Below are 19,079 nucleotides of genomic sequence, written 5' to 3'. Positions count from 1 at the left end.
GAGCAGAGGTGCGGCACTCTCGGCGTAATAAAGAGGCAGGAGACAGTTCCTTTAAATCAACGTTTCAATTTCATTTACGAAATTTTCATCAGGATAAACATAACATACAGAACATACCTTATATAACATATCACCACCATGTGAATGAGGCCAGCTCGTGTAACACCGCCTATCGGGCTAGCAATGATGACATCATCGGGCTGGGAGCATTTCCACCAATCCCAAAACGTGCAACCATCACCATAGTAACAAACATGTAATCAAAGAACGGGAACATACAGAAACTGCAAAAAAATGGTATAAAGGCATTGTTAAGATAATAAAAGAATAACAAGAAGAGTAATATATGTGACATACTTCAAATACACAACTACACAGTAAGGAAGATGTGGTATAATGACATACGGAGTCAGCGAAATATATTGTAGTTGAGCTGTTCATTTAAACCTCTGGGGGATACAACATCAAGGCGAAAAATCCACCTTGCTTCACACTGGAGCAATTTCAGGGGACGGTTACCACCCCGCAGGGAGGGGGGTACACAATCGATGACACGGAATCTAAGGCTGTTAAGGGGATGATGGAATTGGAGGAAATGTCTTGCGACAGGTTGGTCGCTTTGCTTTTTCTCAATGGCTGAGCGGATAGAGCTACGATGTTGTGCAATGCGTTCTTTAATTTTGCGTTGGGTTTTTCCTATGTAGATTAAACTGCAAGGGCAGATAATCTCATAGACCACAAACGATGAATTACAATCAAAGTGGTGACGTATTTTGTAGCTCTTGCCCGAATGCGGGTGATTGAATGTATCACCTGTCAGCATAAACTGACAGGCTGTACAAGTGCACCTGAAACAGCCAAGTTTAGTACCACCCAAGAATGTAGTTTTGGTGGAAGACGTTTTGATCTGAACATCAGTTTTAACAAGAAGATCTCTTAGATTGCGGCCGCGAGAGAAACAAGGCATAATGCGTTTTTCTTTAAAAGGTAGCGAGGGATCGCTCTCAATGATCGGCCAGCATTTTTTCACATTTTTAGGCCGCAATCTAAGAGATCTTCTTGTTAAAACTGATGTTCAGATCAAAACGTCTTCCACCAAAACTACATTCTTGGGTGGTACTAAACTTGGCTGTTTCAGGTGCACTGAGGAAGTCAAGTTTTTGACGAAACGCGTTGGGCTACCGACATCTTGCAGAAGACACTTTTGAATAAAAGTTGTTGTTTTTTTAAAAACATTTTATTGTAACTCATTAAAGTATTATTTGTGATTGTAATTTGAGGCGCACTCTGAACTCCCTTCTATCTCATATATATATATATATATATATATATATATATATATATATATATATATATATATATACATACACACACACACACACACATCCAGGTCCCATACAGGGAATAACGGCACTCAGGAGACGGACAGCTTGATTCAGTAGCTTGTATATATATGTCCACAAAACTGCACTCGCCAAACAAAACCAACTTGAGGTGCCTATATATAGGGACAAGAGCACTCGCCACAGAAAAAAATATTTTTCATCCCAAAAAATGATTTTAACCTACCAGGTGATGCCATAATGCATAGTAGGTAGTTTGTAATCCATCCGAAGTTTTGGTTACAAATCTTTGAAATCCTCATCACAGGTAACAGAGGCAGCTTAGGTGTGTAGAAAGATGAAGACAGCAGATCACTGGTACCAGGGAACAGGCTCCACAATTCTATGATGGGGGGGGGGGGCAGGTACTAATTACCATGGCTTGTTGGAAGGCACAGTTGGGGTTGGGACCCGGAACAACAGGCATCGGGTAACCTGCAGCGCTACTTCAGACAGGGAGATAGGGGACTGCTGTGTGCTGGGCTGTCGTGAAATGGCGCTCCTCTCTCTCAATGGCCCAGATGCACTAAGCTTCATAAAGTTATAAAGTGGAGAGTGAAACAACCAGCCAATTAGCTCCTACCTGTCCTCTTTCAAACCTAACCTGTATCATGACAGGTTAGAGCTGATTGGCTGGCTGTTTATCACTCTCCACTTTATGAAGTTTAGTGCATCTGGCCTCATGTGTGATGTATGGGTGGGTGGGGGGGAGTGATCGCACTCGAAAAAAGTTTAGGATGCGACTGCGGCAAAAAAACTCAGATGTCTTCGCAAATAACGATGATGCTGTGTGGAGTGTGGTCCCTCTCACTGAGTACATACCGCACAGACCTATGTCAGGACATTACCACGCTGAGGGTCACGTTGTGCGCCAGTCACTGAGCCATTGTCTGTCCTACAGCCAAGAGAGATGGCGTTCCTGCCAATTCAGCCTGACAGGAGGCAGCGAGAGACAGCTTGGACTGAGAACACGGTGCAGCACAGGCTGCTGATTATACACTCTCTATGTAAAACATACTAAATTGGGGACTGTCTTCTTTGCTGACATGAGAAACTAAATCCACTCTGTCAATCACACATGCCCATTAGATGACTAACGCTGCACCCACACATGACGTGTAGGCAGAGAATATGCTCCTGTCGCTCTGTGCTGCCTGTGCACAAAACACAAACCATCTTTTATTTACCTCGCCACTGATAAAAATATCGGCTTATGTCATGCACAGCCTTGCCGGTATCTCAGGGCCGGATGCTGCTACATGGTTGCAGATTTCACAGTCCTGGCGGAATAAGAGGCTGCAGAAGTGAGTGCAGGAGAAAGAGAGGCTGCAGGTCTCAGAGTAAGGGGAAAGAACAGATCTCAGAGTACGGGGAAAGAGAAGCTGCAGATCTCAGAGTACAGGGGAAGGAGAGGCTGCAGATTTCAGAGTACAGGGAAAAGAGCAGATCTCAGAGTACAGGGGAAGAGTGGCTGCAGATTTAAAGGTGCCCATACAGTAGTAAGATTTATCTGCAGATCTGGCTGGTTGGAACAAAAACATGGTTATGGATGAGTGACAGTTTGTCAGTTTTCCAGCATTTCCAAGCAAATGGTCAACTGTCATTTTGCTCTCATCCATAACCATGTTTTTGTTCCAACCAGACAGATCTGCAGATAAATCTGCATGTGTATGGCCACCTTTAGAGTACAGGGGAAAGAGCAGATCTCAGAGTACAGTGAAAGAGAGGCTGCAGGGCTCAGAGTACAGGGGGAAAGAGAGGCTGCAGATTTCACAGTCCTGTTGGAATAAGAGGTTGCAGAAGTGAGAGTACAGGGGAAAGAGAGGCTGCAGATCTCATAATACAGGGGAAAGAGAGGCAGCAGATCTCATAATACAGGGGAAAGAGAGGCAGCAGATCTCAGAGTACATGGGAAGGAGAGGCAGCAGATCTCAGAGTACAGGGGAAGGAGAGGCAGCAGATCTCAGAGTACAGTGGAAGGAGAGGCAGCAGATCTCAGAGTACAGGGGAAGGAGAGGCAGCAGATCTCAGAGTTAAGGGGAAGGAGAGGCAGCAGATCTCAGAGTTAAGGGGAAGGATAGGCAGCAGATCTCAGAGTTAAGGGGAAAAGAAGCTGCAAATATCAGGGAATAGGGGAAAGAGAGGCTGTAATGCATAATAACTGTTACCCCTGCCTCAGCTGCTGTATAATTAGCAATTTGCCTCTGTGTCTGGCTGTCCAGGTGCATTGTGTCTCCTCATCAGAAGGATTGCTTGTTTCTCTGGATGCCATGATAAGGAGTGTCTCCTTTTATTACCCAGCCTGTCCTTTACTTGATGCCGGTTATAGGTTCTATTTCCTGTAGGTACATGGTCCCGGTCCATATCCTGTATTGGTATCCTGTGCAGTTCGTGCTGTTGTTCCCAGTCTCTGGGTTTCCCTAGGTCCATGGTAGACAGCTTAAGCTAAGTACTTGGGAGCTTCTTTGGTGTCTCCTTGATTCAGTAGTACCTATTGTTTGTTGGGTTTGGATATTATTCCATCCTATGCATTGTTGCATATATCCTATTGTTATATTCTAACACCCTGAGCATGGTTGCATTTATATTCTGCATATATCCTATGGTTTATAACACCCTGTGCATGGTTGCATTCATAGCTTATATACATTTAGGTGATTATGCCAGTGTGTTGCATTTAATTCCAAGATCATCTGATTGTGCATTACACCTGAATTATAGACTCACAATTCTGTTCAGTTTTGTTCCCAGTGAGTTCCAGTCCTGCTTTCTTGCCTTGCTCCAGTAGTCACCTTGTCCATCTGTGAGTCTTGGGGGCAAATATATATTTACTGTTCTATTTATTTTCATGTCACTCAGCACAGTATACATGATTAATGTGATGCCTATGCAATAACATCTACATGCAATTTGACATGTCTAAATTCATTCCTAAGCATATAAGTATGTTTTCGGGGTATTAAATGTTCATTTTATTGTGAACACTGTACTGTATGCAAATTGTATGGCACTGCGTATATGTATTGCAGGGTTGCCTACCTGACCCTCTCCTTCAGCGGGAAAATGCTCTGTTCTAGAGCACTTTCTGGCTGAAGGAGAGGGTCAGGTAGGCAACCATCATGTATTGGATGTGCTGTTTACCATAATACTATAGCATTAGCCAGATCATTGTGGACACTATATACTCTAATTAACAATAGTATTGAACTAGTGAAAATCTTACCCTGTTATTCACCAGCAGCAGCATGCTATGGTTTAGTTCACACCCGCACAGATAAGACCCCGTATGATTATGTATTTTTGTCTTTCTCTCCTGTCAGGGGTTTCCACTATGGGGTGAAATGAGTCATCAGCAAGGGACTCCTGGGCAGCTAAATCAATCAGTGATTACAATAAAATCACTGTCCTTGCAAAGAAATTCCTTAGTGACAGCCCTGGCAGAATCTGAAAAATCCAGGAGATTAGGAGTACAATACAGGGCAGTGGGAGATTTATGACAAAAACCGGAGCATACTGCAAGATTTGGGAGGGTAGGCAAGTATGTACTGTGTACTCTGCTTAATCATGGAGGGGATACGTTTTCTTGTCAATATTATGTAATTATATACTACAACTATTTTCTGATACTAGAAAGAGACACATAGTTATTTGGGTTGTGTTTTGTTTCAGGTGCTTTATAGAGCAAAGCGATATCTAAAATCAGTGATTGGTGTGGGGGAGATGGTAGAATCAGACAAGGGATTGTGATCAAGATTCTCTCCTGGTTTTTTTGATGGTGAGTAAACTGAATACTTTCACAATGGCTGGTAGTGCCGTGTGGTCCAGTCTGCCCATAGCTCCACCACAGAGATCTATAGCGCTGTGTGTTCCAGTCTGTCCATAGCTCCACCACAGAGATCTATAGCGCTGTGTGGTCCAGTCTGTCCATAGCTCCACCACAGAGATCTGTAGCACTGTGTGGTCCAGTTTGCCAGTATCTCCACCACAGAGATCTATAGTGCTGTGTGGTCCAGTCTGCCCATAGCTCCACCACAGAGATCTATAGCGTTGTGTGGTCCAGTCTGTCCGTAGCTCCACCAGAGAGATCTATAGCGTTGTGTAGTCCAGTCTGGCTGTAGCTCCACCACAGATATATATATATATATATATATATATATATATATATATATATATATATATATATATATATATAGCACTGTGTGGTCCAGTCTGCCCAAAGCTCTACCACAGATATCTATAGCGCTGTATAGTCCAGTCTGCCCGTAGCACCACAGAGATCTACAGCGCTGTATGGTCCTGTCTGCCCATAACTCCACCACAGAGATCTATAGTGTTGTGTGGTCCAGTCTGCCCTTAGCTCCACCACAGAGATCTATAGCGTTGTGTGGTCCAGTCTGTCCGTAGCTCCACCAGAGAGATCTATAGCGCTGTATGGTCCAGTCTGCCTGTAGCTCCACCACAGAGATTTATAGCGCTGTATGGAACAGTCTGCCCATAGCTCCACCACAGAGATCTATAGCGTTGTATGGTCCAGTCTGCCCGTAGCTCCACCACAGAGATTTATAGCGCTGTATGGAACAGTCTGCCCATAGCTCCACCACAGAGATCTATAGCGCTGTATGGTACAGTCTGCCTGTAGCTCCACCACAGAGATCTATAGCGCTGTGTGGTCCAGTCTGCCCATAGCTCCACCACAGAGATCTATAGCGCTGTATGGTCCAGTCTGCCCATAGCTCCACCACAGAGATCTATAGCGCTGTATGGTCAAGTCTGACGGTTGCTCCACCACAGAGATCTATAGTGCTGTGTGGTCCAGTCTGCCCGTTGCTCCACCACAGAGATCTATAGCGCTGTGTGGTCCAGTCTGCCCATTGCTCCACCACAGAGATCTATAGCGTTGTGTGGTCCAGTCTGGCCGTAGCTCCACCACAGAGATCTATAGCGTTGTGTGGTCCAGTCTGCCCGTAGCTCCACCACAGAGATCTATAGCTCTTTGTGGTCTTATCATGCCCGTAGCTCCACCACAGAGATCTATAGCGTTGTGTGGTTCAGTCTTCCCGTAGCTCCACCACAGAGATATATAGTGCTTTTGTGGTCCAGTCTGCCCGTAGCTCCACCACAGAGATCTATAGAGTTGTGTGGTCCGTCTACCCGTAGCTCCACCACAGAGATCTATAGAGTTGTGTGGTGCAGTCTGCCCGTAGCTCCACCACAGAGATCTATAGTGTTGTGTGGTGCAGTCTGCCCGTAGGTCCACCAGAGAGATCTATAGCTCTGTATGGTCCAGTTTGCCTGTAGCCCCACCACAGAGATCTATAGCGTTGTGTGGTCCAGTCTGCCCGTAGCTCCACCACAGAGATTTATAGCGCTATATGGAACAGTCTGCCCATAGCTCCACCACAGAGATCTATAGCGCTGTATGGTCCAGTCTGCCCATAGCTCCACCACAGAGATCTATAGCGCTGTATGGTCCAGTCTGACGGTTGCTCCACCACAGAGATCTATAGTGCTGTGTGGTCCAGTCTGCCCGTTGCTCCACCACAGAGATCTATAGCGCTGTGTGGTCCAGTCTGCCCGTTGCTCCACCACAGAGAGCTATAGCGTTGTGTGGTCCAGTCTGGCCGTAGCTCCACCACAGAGATCTATAGCGTTGTGTGGTCCAGTCTGCCCGTAGCTCCACCACAGAGATCTATAGTGTTGTGTGGTGCAGTCTGCCCGTAGGTCCACCACAGAGATCTATAGCGTTGTGTGGTCCAGTCTGCCCGTAGCTCCACCACAGAGATCTATAGCGTTGTGTGGTCCAGTCTGCCTGTAGCTCCTCCACAGAGATTTACAGCGCTGTGTGGTCCAGTCTGCCCGTAGCTCCTCCTCCTCTGGGGTAAGGGAGGACTTAAAGGGTAATGTAAGATGCTAGGAAATAGGAGAATGCAGCATATTAATATTTTATGCGATTTTATAGGGTGTGCGATGCCATTACATTAGGTATACAATAATATGATTGTATGTCCTAAAAATAGCTTTTACGCACCCCCCCACACACACACACACACTATCCACGCCACCCCGAAGCGTGGCGAGCGGTGGCGGAACGCGTCCTCCAAACTTTTCATACCCCCACTATCCACGTCGGCGTGGAGTTGATTATATATAGTGTGGGGAGCGCAGCGAGCCACCGAGCCCGAAGCGTAGCGAGCCCAGCAAGGGTACACGGATTACTTTACATGTATCCCGCTGCACTCGCCACGCTTCGGGCTCCGTAGCTCGATGCATCCACAACACTATATAAAATCAACTCCACGCCGACGTGGATAGTGGGAGTATGAAAAGGTCGGAGGACGCGTTCTGATGTGCTCGCCACGCTTCGGGGTGGCGTGGATAGTGGGGGGGGGGGGGTGCGTAAAATCTATTTTTAGGACATACAATCATATTATTGTATACCTAATGTAATGGCATCGCACACCCTATAAAATCGCATGCAATCGCATGCGATTTTGCGGCAGATGCGATACCTTGGGGGCACACAGAGCAGTAAATAAATTACATTAAAAATCGCATCGCACATCGCATGACACTAAAATGGCCCATGCGATGCGATGCAACGCAGAATAGCCCACTATGCAAAGCCCAACTAACATATAAGTACCCACTTGAAAATCATTTGATGGTCGGCATGCGAGGGGGGGTACGGGCAGCTTTGCGGGTCAACCAGAATTACCTCCTTTGTGTGTTTCCTTGTGAGATGCTGGATAATGATTTATCAACGCTGCAAAACGCCACTATTCCCGGCGAGGTCCTCAGCAAACGCATGTTTGGGGCCTCGTGAATCCTAATTACAAATGGCAGACTATGTGCAAATGAACTGCACGTTCGGCAGAAAAGCGAGGTGTTATCTTAATTACACCTTATTCACAACACTGTTAATTTAATGTCATGAAGCAACACGTTATTTAAATCACATTTAAAGCGTCTTATTCCCATGCCTACCTAATAATATAGAACTTCCCCGAAACATTAAATAAAATGATAGAGGATTGTAATTAAATATTTATTTACCCATTCAGCAGTAGGCGTCTTGTGGCTCTTCAGCCTGTGTGGACTACAAGTCCCAGCATGCTATCCATAAGCTGGTAGGGCATACTGGAATAAGTGTTCTGTAATAACGATGGACGGCTGGTTGCCCCTAGGGATGACTATCGGTGGTAACACCATCGATGGTTACCATCAATGGCGATAGTACAAGCAGTCATCGATGGCAGCATAATATCTAATGGATGACCGTCAATGTTTTTGACTATCGATGGTCATCCCTTTTCTTAGTTTGACTGGCCCATGGGCCCTGTTAGTGCCTAACCCTAACCCTCCCCTTGTAATTTGCTTTGCATTAAAAACCAACTCCTAATAACCTGGCAGAAAGCTAATGATAATGAGGTGGGCGGGTGTTTGTGTCCCCCCCCCCCCCCCCCTCACCTGCGCCTTTGTGTAGAGTGTCCTCAATTGTTGGAAACGGAAAATAAAACACTGCGCCCTGTCACCGCGGCAGACAAAGAGCTGCGGAGTGAGTGCTCTCGCACAGCCTGGGCCGGGATCCGAGCTGGCAGCTCATACTGGAAACTAGCAGAACAATGATCGAGGTAGGACAGGAGCGAGCTTAACCCTTTCCTGCAACCCGGCATGAGCCGCGAGCGCAGGGAGAAACAGGGGGGAAATAGGTTTCACTGTTCCTGCAGTTTTCTCCATACGACTGGAACATGGGTATAAAATGGGAATTACATGTAAGTCATGTCAATAGGCTGACATGTAACCGGTGGACATGTGACGCATTGTATAGCGGGGGCGGGGCTTATGTGATTCATTGGATGCCCCTCCTTCAGCGCACTTGAAGATGTTGTCATTCCAACCTGTCTGCAAAATCGTTCATATTAACATCTATCGTATTCTCGGCTTTAAGATAAAGATAGTCGACAGCGTCCAGATAGACGGTAACGGAAGTTAGATGCAAGTGTTCGGCTGATGTAAGTGTGGTCAACTGCATGTGATATATCGCATGATGTCTGGACCATCGAACGATGTCTCCTGCCTTCGCAAGGAAGTCCGAACTGACTTTTATTTACGTGTGCCAAAGAGGGGCGACCGGGTGATGTCCTGTGACATCAGCCACCTACCCCTGGCAGGCCCGCTTACCCATGTGAACACCCAGTGTGTGACTCGCCGCGGCTGTTCGCCGTCAGGGTTTGCACACAGCGGTGTAGCTAGGTGCCACAGTGCCTGGAGCAAGGGCATACTTTGCGCCCCCCCATTTGTAGCAGGCCGATAGCCGCCGCCCCCCCCCCCCCCGCCACCCTATTACATTATTATATATCAATGGCAAACACAGGATTTTCGTTAGGGGGTTTCCACACACACACAAACACACACACACACACATATATACACACACACACATATATATATATATATATATATATATATATACACATACATACACACACACACATATATACATACACACACACACACACATGATTTGACTGTGGAGGTGGATTACACACTGGGCTATTACGCTTATTTTACATGCATGAACACATCATATACACACGCACACATAGCATGCATACATACATATTGCATACCTGCACACATACATATTTACACACATACAAAGCATACACACAGTACACACAGCATACATGCACACACCCCACCTCAATAACACAAAGCAAAGACATCCCCTCCCTGTCCCTGCACATCCACATGCTGCTCACCTCACAAAACTACACTACATAGGCAGTGTGCCACTGTCCTCCTCCCTCCGGTCCACAGAGCGACCTTTCATCCGGATGTGTAACCAGGGAGCAGCCTGGTTACATCCTGCCTCCGGCTCCTGCAGCCCCGGCACAGCAGGCCACTGACTGTGCTGCACCGCGTCCCTGCGAACCCCATGGCGCCGGCTCCCAGCTTCACACAGGCACACACACACCCTCTCTCCCCTGCACTTGCCAGCCGCTGCCGCCGTCAACATCCCGCTGCTGCTGCTTCCGCTACAGTGAGTGAGCAGGCGGGCGAGCGACCGGGAGGGCAGTATAGGGCAGGGCAGCGATGCCGTTTGCGGTGCGTGGCTCCGGCGCTATGTCAACTTACTGCGCCCGGAGCTCACGCTCCGCCCTAACTACGCCTCTGTTTGCACATGCCAGAGGCCGAATTCAGAACACTGCATGTGATCCATAAACAGCCCTGTAATCCCATTACCCAGGCTAGGGCTTCACGGAGGGGGCCCTCATTACATGTAGTAGGCATTATGGGGCTGATTCAGGTTGTTTTGCAAAAGGAAACTCCTTCTTTAATGGGCAAAACCATGCTGCACTGCAGATGTGGCAGATGTAACATGTGCAGAGAGAGTTAGAGTTGGGTAAATACTGCCAGCTTTTATTCTTACACTGCAATATAGATATCAGTTTGTAGTACACACCCCACCCAAATCCAATTCTTTCTGCACATGTTACACATCCTTACCTACTCTCCGGAATGGGCGGGAGGGTCCAGAAAATCGGGTGGACGAGCCCCCCACCGCATCGGCACCGCACTCCCTCCGTCTGCCAGTCAAATTCCGGCATTCGCCGCGCTTTCTAGAGGAGGGTGGGGCTAAAATGACGCAGATCGCGTCATTTAGTATTACCCCCTCCCCGAAGAGCCGTGAATCACAGCACTTACAGGGCTGAAGGCAGGGCTTAATGTCAACAAACCCCGCCCCCAGGAAAGCTGCAGAGAGTCTCCTCCCCAGGCTTTTCCCAGAGAGGTGACTACAAAGGTAGGCAAGTATGATGTTACATCAGCCCCACCTGCAGTCATACCTACCTGCTTTTGAAAACTAGTTTCAGGGAGATTATAGTTGGTAGTATAATTTTGCTCAGTGCCCCATTGAGGGGGCGTGTCATGCTCCTCCCAAAGGACGTGTGTAGTTCCATATATGGAGAGAATGTGAAAAGAGATTGTGAACGTGGCACCTACAAGCGTGGGTGTGTACCGCTACATCTGAGAGGAATCTTTTATAATGACTTTTATACAAATGTAGATGAGCCCCAAAGCAGTTAGTAAGATATACTATACTTGGTAAAGTACTGGGAATGGTGCCGATGATTCAAATGTATCTATCTCTCATTCCTTTTTTCCCCAAAATGTAACAGTGTAATGTGGGCTAGGTGACATGAGGGAGATTGCTAGACTAATGAGGGAGAGAGGGAGATTGCTGCTATGTCAGGGAGTCTCCTGCAGAATGCAGGAGGGGAGGTAACTATGATGTAAGTGTAATGTGGGCTAGGTGACATGAAGGAGATTGCTAGACTAATGAGGGAGAGAAGGAGATTGCTGCTATTCAGGGAGTCTCCTTCAGAATGCAGGAGCAGAGGCAGAACTCTGGAGGCAATGGAGTCATCTGCCACCAGGCTCCTGCTCCCAAGTGGTCACCTCTTCTTCCCTTGCAAGTTTGGATCAGGTAATTGAAAGCCTTTGATATTGTATTCGCGGCTGACTCCCCATCCTAGCAGGACAATAGACATCACAATAATTCTAAACATAATTTTTGCAAGTGACACACACACACACATACAGATAAGGTGGTGTCTGTGTGTGTGTGTGGGGGGGGTGCACCAATATTTATCTTGCCTCCGGGCAACTGGGACGAACTTACGCCACTGTGCAGGAGAGTAGGTAACTATGCCTGCAGTGCACGTAGTCAGGGCTGCCAAGAGAAATCCTGGGCCCCGGTACAACAACTTCCTGGGGCCCTCGCAGACAGAGCTCCTCTGTGGACCTGTTACGCCACTGCTTCCAAGGTGGATACAGGGACAAAAATTTACATATTATACCACATGCCATAATACTCATGACACATTATGCCACACACCATAGTGCTCAGTACACATTATGCCATACACCGTAGGACCTATTACATATTTTACCACATGCCATAATCCCCATTACACATTATTCCACACACAGTAATGCTCACTGCATATTAGGGGGTTAAAATGCTTGTTGCCATGGGATTAACCTGCTCTGCCAGGTGTTACATGCTCTGCCAGGGGTTAACATGCTCGTTGCCATGGATTTACATGCTTTGCCATGGGTTACATGATCTGCCAGGGGTTAACATGCTCGTTGCCATGGATTTACATGCTCTGCCAGGGGTTAACATGCTCGTTGCCATGGATTTACATGCTCTGCCATGGGTTACATGCTCTGCCAGGGGTTAACATGCTCGTTGCCATGGATTTACATGCTCTGCCATGGGTTACATGCTCTTCCAGGGGTTAACATGCTCGTTGCCATGGATTTACATGCTCTGCCATAGGTTACATGCTCTGCCAGTGGTTAACATGCTCGTTGCCATGGATTTACATGCTCTGCCATGGGTTACATGCTTTGCCAGGGGTTAACACGCTCGTTGTCATGGAGTTACAGCACATGCTCTGTCAGGGATTACATGCTGACTTCCAGAGTCGGATCTCAGCCCCAGCAGCATGCAGGGAGGCAGCAGACACAGAGAAACCAGCCACCCACCTTCCACCTTGGAACACAGTGAGCTGGACATCTGTGGGGAACAAGGTCTGGGACTGCTGGGCTGGAAACATGGCACTGGCACCTGCTGCAGGTGGTTGCTGGGATGGGAATGTGGGGAGCGGGGTGGGCTGGATTCGGCAGAGTAGGTGGTACTCCCGCGGGAGGCAGCCTCTCTCTGACCCAGTTCCTCCCGGCACCCAGGGACTACCTCCCCTAAGCATCCTCCTGTCGCTGAGCCACGGTAAACTCCCAAGTCATATGGCGGCTCTCAGCAGGCCCTGGAGTCGGAGAGAGGAACAAACGCTCAGAAGGACCTCTGTGATGCTGCTGCCCCCACGTCCGCCCACATCTGCACTCCCAATGCCGCTGCTGAACAGCTGACTCCGGCGTACTCAGACCCGGCGCACTCGCCACCAAATTTTTTTTTTAAACTATGTCCAGACCAGGGCCCCGCTGATAGGCTCGGGTAAACTGTACTTGTCGTCCCCCTCGGCACCCCTGCCAATGTTCCCTCTAATTTTACGAAGGCTTTGTGCAGAAAAAGATATTGGCTGTGCAACTTTGGAAGGAAATGTACATTTTTGTGCGTCACATAACGTATACAGGCCTAGGTTTCGAGTTCTGTTGAGTTAATAAAGCAATTTGAATATTTACAGACTTCACACACCACACATATAGACTATAGCAGTGATTTTCAACCTTATTAAACTCGTGGCACACTAAAACAAGATTTTAACCTTTGTGCGCTCAGTTGTAATGTCTGTGCGCGGGCTCGGCGAGTTGTGTGCGCGCGCACACGCGCACAGCTTAGAGGGAACACTGACCCCTGCACGTGGTTTTGTCCATTAAAGAAGGAGTTTTCTTTTGCAAACCAGCCAGAATCCCCCCCTATGTGCTCTGCTCTGGGCAGAAGTCGCGTGGAGAGAGCGGGGTCTCCAGAATAGATTCTGCAAGTGTACAGATGGTTCCCATTGCCGCTCCTTATTGGCTTCTGGCCCGCGAGCTCCTATTGGCTCGCGGTCCAGCAGTAGCATTCAAAATAGACGCGTACGGTGGCGGACCTGTTTTCAGTATACAGCAGGGCAGAACGCAGCTCTCTGCCCGGCTGTCACAGCTGCTTCAAGTACCTTGTCAGCGTCCGCAGCACTCCTTAGCCACCGGTCCTGCAGAACCGATCGTATATTAGGTATCGGTTCTGCAGAACCGGTGCGAACCGGCTGAATCCCACCTCTGGTCTTATGTGACTGGCAGGTCGGTCTTCCAATCGGAAATCACTGCCAGTCACAGTAAATCAAGTGCAGTCTCACAGATATGGCTTCACACAATGGCGGATTTTACCTGGGGGGGGGCTGCATCCCATAGGTAAATACCGACACTGGTCTCAAGGTATAAAAGGGGTAATTCATGGCTATAGACTGTCTTCAACAACCCTCATTTCCTCACACCACATAGAGGTGTACTAGATTTCATACTGCAACTAGTGATAATCTGCATACGTGGGCAAATGTGTCTAATCAATAATCTCACTCTATGTGAGGGGGGGCGGGGGAGGTGCCAACCATCTGGGAGACTTGCCCACTCTTCTAAAGGGCTGGTAGTGCCACCTGATGTTTGGGAGCCTCCTGGCATGTATGAATTTAGCTGTATCCTTACCCTGTGACATAGCAATAAGCTAGTACAGTACTTCTGTCAAATTTGCTCTGTTTTTGTAGTTGCTCTGCTGCAGACTCTACAGGGAAAATTACACCCCTCTCACCCCGGCTTATTTTCCCGGATTGGCTCTGGGAACGACCCGGGACTATCAATGGTGTGATAGGGTCATGGGCCGAGCTAGCAGGGTTGCTCCCAGGATGCAGGCCAGTGTGAAAGGTACTCACCCGGCTTCCCAACTGTGCCTGTGCTGGAAGAGAGCGCCGCTACTGCCGAATCCACTGGGTCACTGCCTGGGGACAGAGCTGCTGTGTGCCCCCCCTTCCCGCATCTTCCTTAAGGTAATGTGACATGGAGCGGGTGGGTTTCTCTCCCCCATCACACCAGAAAATGCAGGGACTAGGCTGGTGTGAAAGGGGCCAACCCGGGAACGTCCCTGCAGACAGGATGTTGCCAATAGCAACCGATATCAGATTCTACTTCTTATTTATTTGGCACCTACTACAAGATAATAGATGGAATCTGATTGGTTGCTATGGGCAACATCTCATATTCAATAGAACTCCCATCCTAGTAAATGTAACCCTGCTGTATATAAGGGATGGAGTGATTCATAGCACCTCCCTCAGGATGAGTAATTGTGCCGGCGTAGACGTGTGCAGGTGATTGGGGTATTACACATCGGATGTGTGCGGGGAGCAGGCGGAGGCACCTTATCCCCACACAAGTCACAGCACTACGCACTAGTACAATTAGTGGCTGAGCCGAGACTTCTCACATCGCCTATGAAGACAGCGTAAGATAGAAATGTTATACCAGACATAGACGCCACAGAGCTGCACTGCCTTCCATACTACAGCCAGTGATCATCTGCAAACTAAGCAATAACCTCACTATAATATATATGCACATGTCTTTATGTGTGGGTATACAGAGTATAACCTCTCCTGTTCTGTATGTGTGGTATATGCAATGCACAGTACAACCTCCCGTTCTGTATGTGTGGGTATATGTACAGTATAACCTCCCGTTCTGTATGTGTGGGTATATGTACAGTATAACCTCCCGTTCTGTATGTGTGGGTATATGTACAGTATAACCTCCCGTTCTGTATGTGTGGGTTTATTTATTTATTATTTATTAACAGTTTCTTATATAGCGCACACATATGCCACAGCGCTTTACAGAGAATATTTGAACATTCACATCAGTCCCTGCCCCAGTGGAGCTTACAATCTATATTTCCTACCACATGTACACGCACACAGACATTCTAGGGTTAATTTTGTTGGAAGCCAATTAACCTATATGTATATTTTTGGATTGTGGGAGGAAACCGGAGTACCCGGAGGAAACCCACACAAGCACGGGGAGAATATACAAACTCTGCACAGTTAGAGCCATGGTGGGGATCGAACCCATGACCTCAGCGCTGTGAGGCAGTAATGCTAACCATTACACCATCCGTGCTGCCATATAGACTGTATATGCACAGTATAACCTCGCGTTCTGTATGTCTGTATGTGTGGGTATATGCACAGTATAACTCTCCCTGTTCTGTATGTGTGGGTATATGCACAGTATAACTCTCCCTGTTCTGTATGTGTGGGTATATGCACAGTATAACTTCTCCTGTTCTGTATATGTGGGTATATGCACAGTAAAACGTCTCCTGTTCTGTATGTGTGGGTATATGCACAGTATAACGTCTCCTGTTCTGTATGTGTGGGTATATGCACAGTATAACTTCTCCTGTTCTGTATGTGTGGGTATATGCACAGTATAACTTCTCCTGTTCTGTATGTGTGGGTATATGCACAGTATAAATTCTCCTGTTCTGTATGTGTGGGTATATGCACAGTATAACTCTCCCTGTTCTGTATGTGTGGGTATATGCACAGTATAACTTCTCCTGTTCTGTATGTGTGGGTATATGTACAGTATAACGTCTCCTGTTCTGTATGAGTATATGCACAGTATAACTTCTCCTGTTCTGTATGTGTGGGTATAAGCACAGTATAACTTCTCCTGTTCTGTATGTGTGGGTATAAGCACAGTATAACTTCTCCTGTTCTGTATGTGTGGGTATAAGCACAGTATAACTTCTCCTGTTCTGTATGTGTGGGTATATGCACAGTATAACTTCTCCTGTTCTGTATGTGTGGGTATATGCACAGTATAACTTCTCCTGTTCTGTATGTGTGAGTATATGCACAGTATAACTTCTCCTGTTCTGTATGTGTGAGTATATGCACAGTATAACTTCTCCTGTTCTGTATGTGTGGGTATATGCACAGTATAACTTCTCCTGTTCTGTATGTGTGGGTATATGCAGAGTATAACTTCTCCTGTTCTGTATGTGTGGGTATATGCACAGTATAACTTCTCCTGTTCTGTATGTGTGGGTATATGCACAGTATAACTCTCCCTGTTCTGTATGTGTGGGTATATGCACAGTATAACTTCTCCTGTTCTGTATGTGTGGGTATATGCACAGTATAACTTCTCCTGTTCTGTATGTGTGGGTATATGCACAGTATAACTTCTCCTGTTCTGTATGTGTGGGTATATGCACAGTATAACTTCTCCTGTTCTGTATGTGTGGGTATATGCACAGTATAACTTCTCCTGTTCTGTATGTGTGGGTATAAGCACAGTATAACTTCTCCTGTTCTCTATGTGTGGGTATAAGCACAGTATAACTTCTCCTGTTCTGTATGTGTGGGTATATGCACAGTATAACTTCTCCTGTTCTGTATGTGTGGGTATATGCACAGTATAACTTCTCCTGTTCTGTATGTGTGGGTATATGCACAGTATAACTTCTCCTGTTCTGTATGTGTGGGTATATGCACAGTATAACTCTCCCTGTTCTGTTTGTGTGGGTATATGCACAGTATAACTTCTCCTGTTCTGTGTGTGTGGGTATATGCACAGTATAACTCTCCCTGTTCTGTGTGTGTGGGTATATGCACAGTATAACGTCTCCTGTTCTGTATGTGTGGGTATATGCACAGTATAACTTCTCCCTGTTCTGTATGTGTGGGTATATGCACAGTATAACTTCTCCTGTTCTGTATGTGTGGGTATATGCACAGTATAACTCTCCCTGTTCTGTATGTGTGGGTATATGCACAGTGTAACTTCTCCTGTTCTGTATGTGTGGGTATATGCACAGTATAACTCTCCCTGTTCTGTATGTGTGGGTATATGCACAGTATAACTTCTCCTGTTCTGTATGTGTGGGTATATGCACAGTATAACTTCTCCTGTTCTGTATGTGTGGGTATATGCACAGTATAACTTGCCATGTTCTGTATGTGTGGGTATATGCACAGTGTAACTTCTCCTGTTCTGTATGTGTGGGTATATGCACAGTATAACTCTCCCTGTTCTGTATGTGTGGGTATATGCACAGTATAACTTCTCCTGTTCTGTATGTGTGGGTATATGCACAGTATAACTTCTCCTGTTCTGTATGTGTGGGTATATGCACAGTATAACTTGCCATGTTCTGTATGTGTGGGTATATGCACAGTATAACTTGCCCTGTTCTGTATGTGTGAGTATATGCACAGTATAACTTCTCCTGTTCTGTATGTGTGGGTATATGCACAGTATAACGTCTCCTGTTCTGTATGTGCGGGTATAGGCACAGTATAACTTCTCCTGTTCTGTATGTGCGGGTATATGCACAGTATAACTTTTCCTGTTCTGTATGTGTGGGTATAAGCACAGTATAACTTCTCCTGTTCTGTATGTGTGGGTATAAGCACAGTATAACTTCTCCTGTTATGTATGTGTGGGTATATGCACAGTATAACTTCTCCTGTTCTGTATGTGTGGGTATATGCACAGTATAACTTCTCCTGTTCTGTATGTGTGGGTATATGCACAGTATAACTCTCCCTGTTCTGTTTGTGTGGGTATATGCACAGTATAACTTCTCCTGTTCTGTATGTGTGGGTATATGCACAGTATAACTCTCCCTGTTCTGTATGTGTGGGTATATGCACAGTATAACTTCTCCTGTTCTGTATGTGTGGGTATATGCACAGTATAACTTCTCCTGTTCTGTATGTGTGGGTATATGCACAGTATAACTCTCCCTGTTCTGTATGTGTGGGTATATGCACAGTATAACGTCTCCTGTTCTGTATGTGTGGGTATATGCACAGTATAACTCTCCCTGTTCTGTATATGTGGGTATATGCACAGTATAACTTCTCCTGTTCTGTATGTGTGGGTATATGCACAGTATAACTCTCCCTGTTCTGTATGTGTGGGTATATGCACAGTATAACTCTCCCTGTTCTGTATGTGTGGGTATATGCACAGTATAACTTCTCCTGTTCTGTATGTGTGGGTATATGCACAGTATAACTTCTCCTGTTCTGTATGTGTGGGTATATGCACAGTATAACTTCTCCTGTTCTGTATGTGTGGGTATATGCACAGTATAACTCTCCCTGTTCTGTATGTGTGGGTATA

The 19,079-nt window shown here is 46.6% G+C and overlaps 1 protein-coding gene across 8 annotated transcripts in view; it reads left to right on the top strand.

Moving 5' to 3' along the window:
• The window catches only part of PTPN5 (protein tyrosine phosphatase non-receptor type 5), a 132,738-nt gene that overhangs the window by 75,850 nt on the left and 37,809 nt on the right, over positions 1–19,079 (top strand). For 5 of the 8 annotated variants that reach the window (XM_083163969.1, XM_083163968.1, XM_083163970.1 and 2 more), the window contains one exon: positions 5,052–5,157. The exons of 2 other annotated variants lie outside the window; for them this stretch is intronic. The gene's annotated coding sequence lies outside the window, so the exon portion shown is untranslated. Of the gene's footprint in view, positions 1–4,702; positions 4,913–5,051; positions 5,158–19,079 lie in introns of all 8 variants that reach the window. One more of the 8 variants, XM_083163973.1, reaches the window with a different exon arrangement.

The sequence above is a fragment of the Crinia signifera genome, chromosome 11 (assembly GCF_055691185.1).
Source record: "Crinia signifera chromosome 11, ASM5569118v1, whole genome shotgun sequence".
Taxonomy (NCBI): domain Eukaryota; kingdom Metazoa; phylum Chordata; class Amphibia; order Anura; family Myobatrachidae; genus Crinia; species Crinia signifera.
This window is presented reverse-complemented; position numbering and strand designations above follow the sequence as displayed.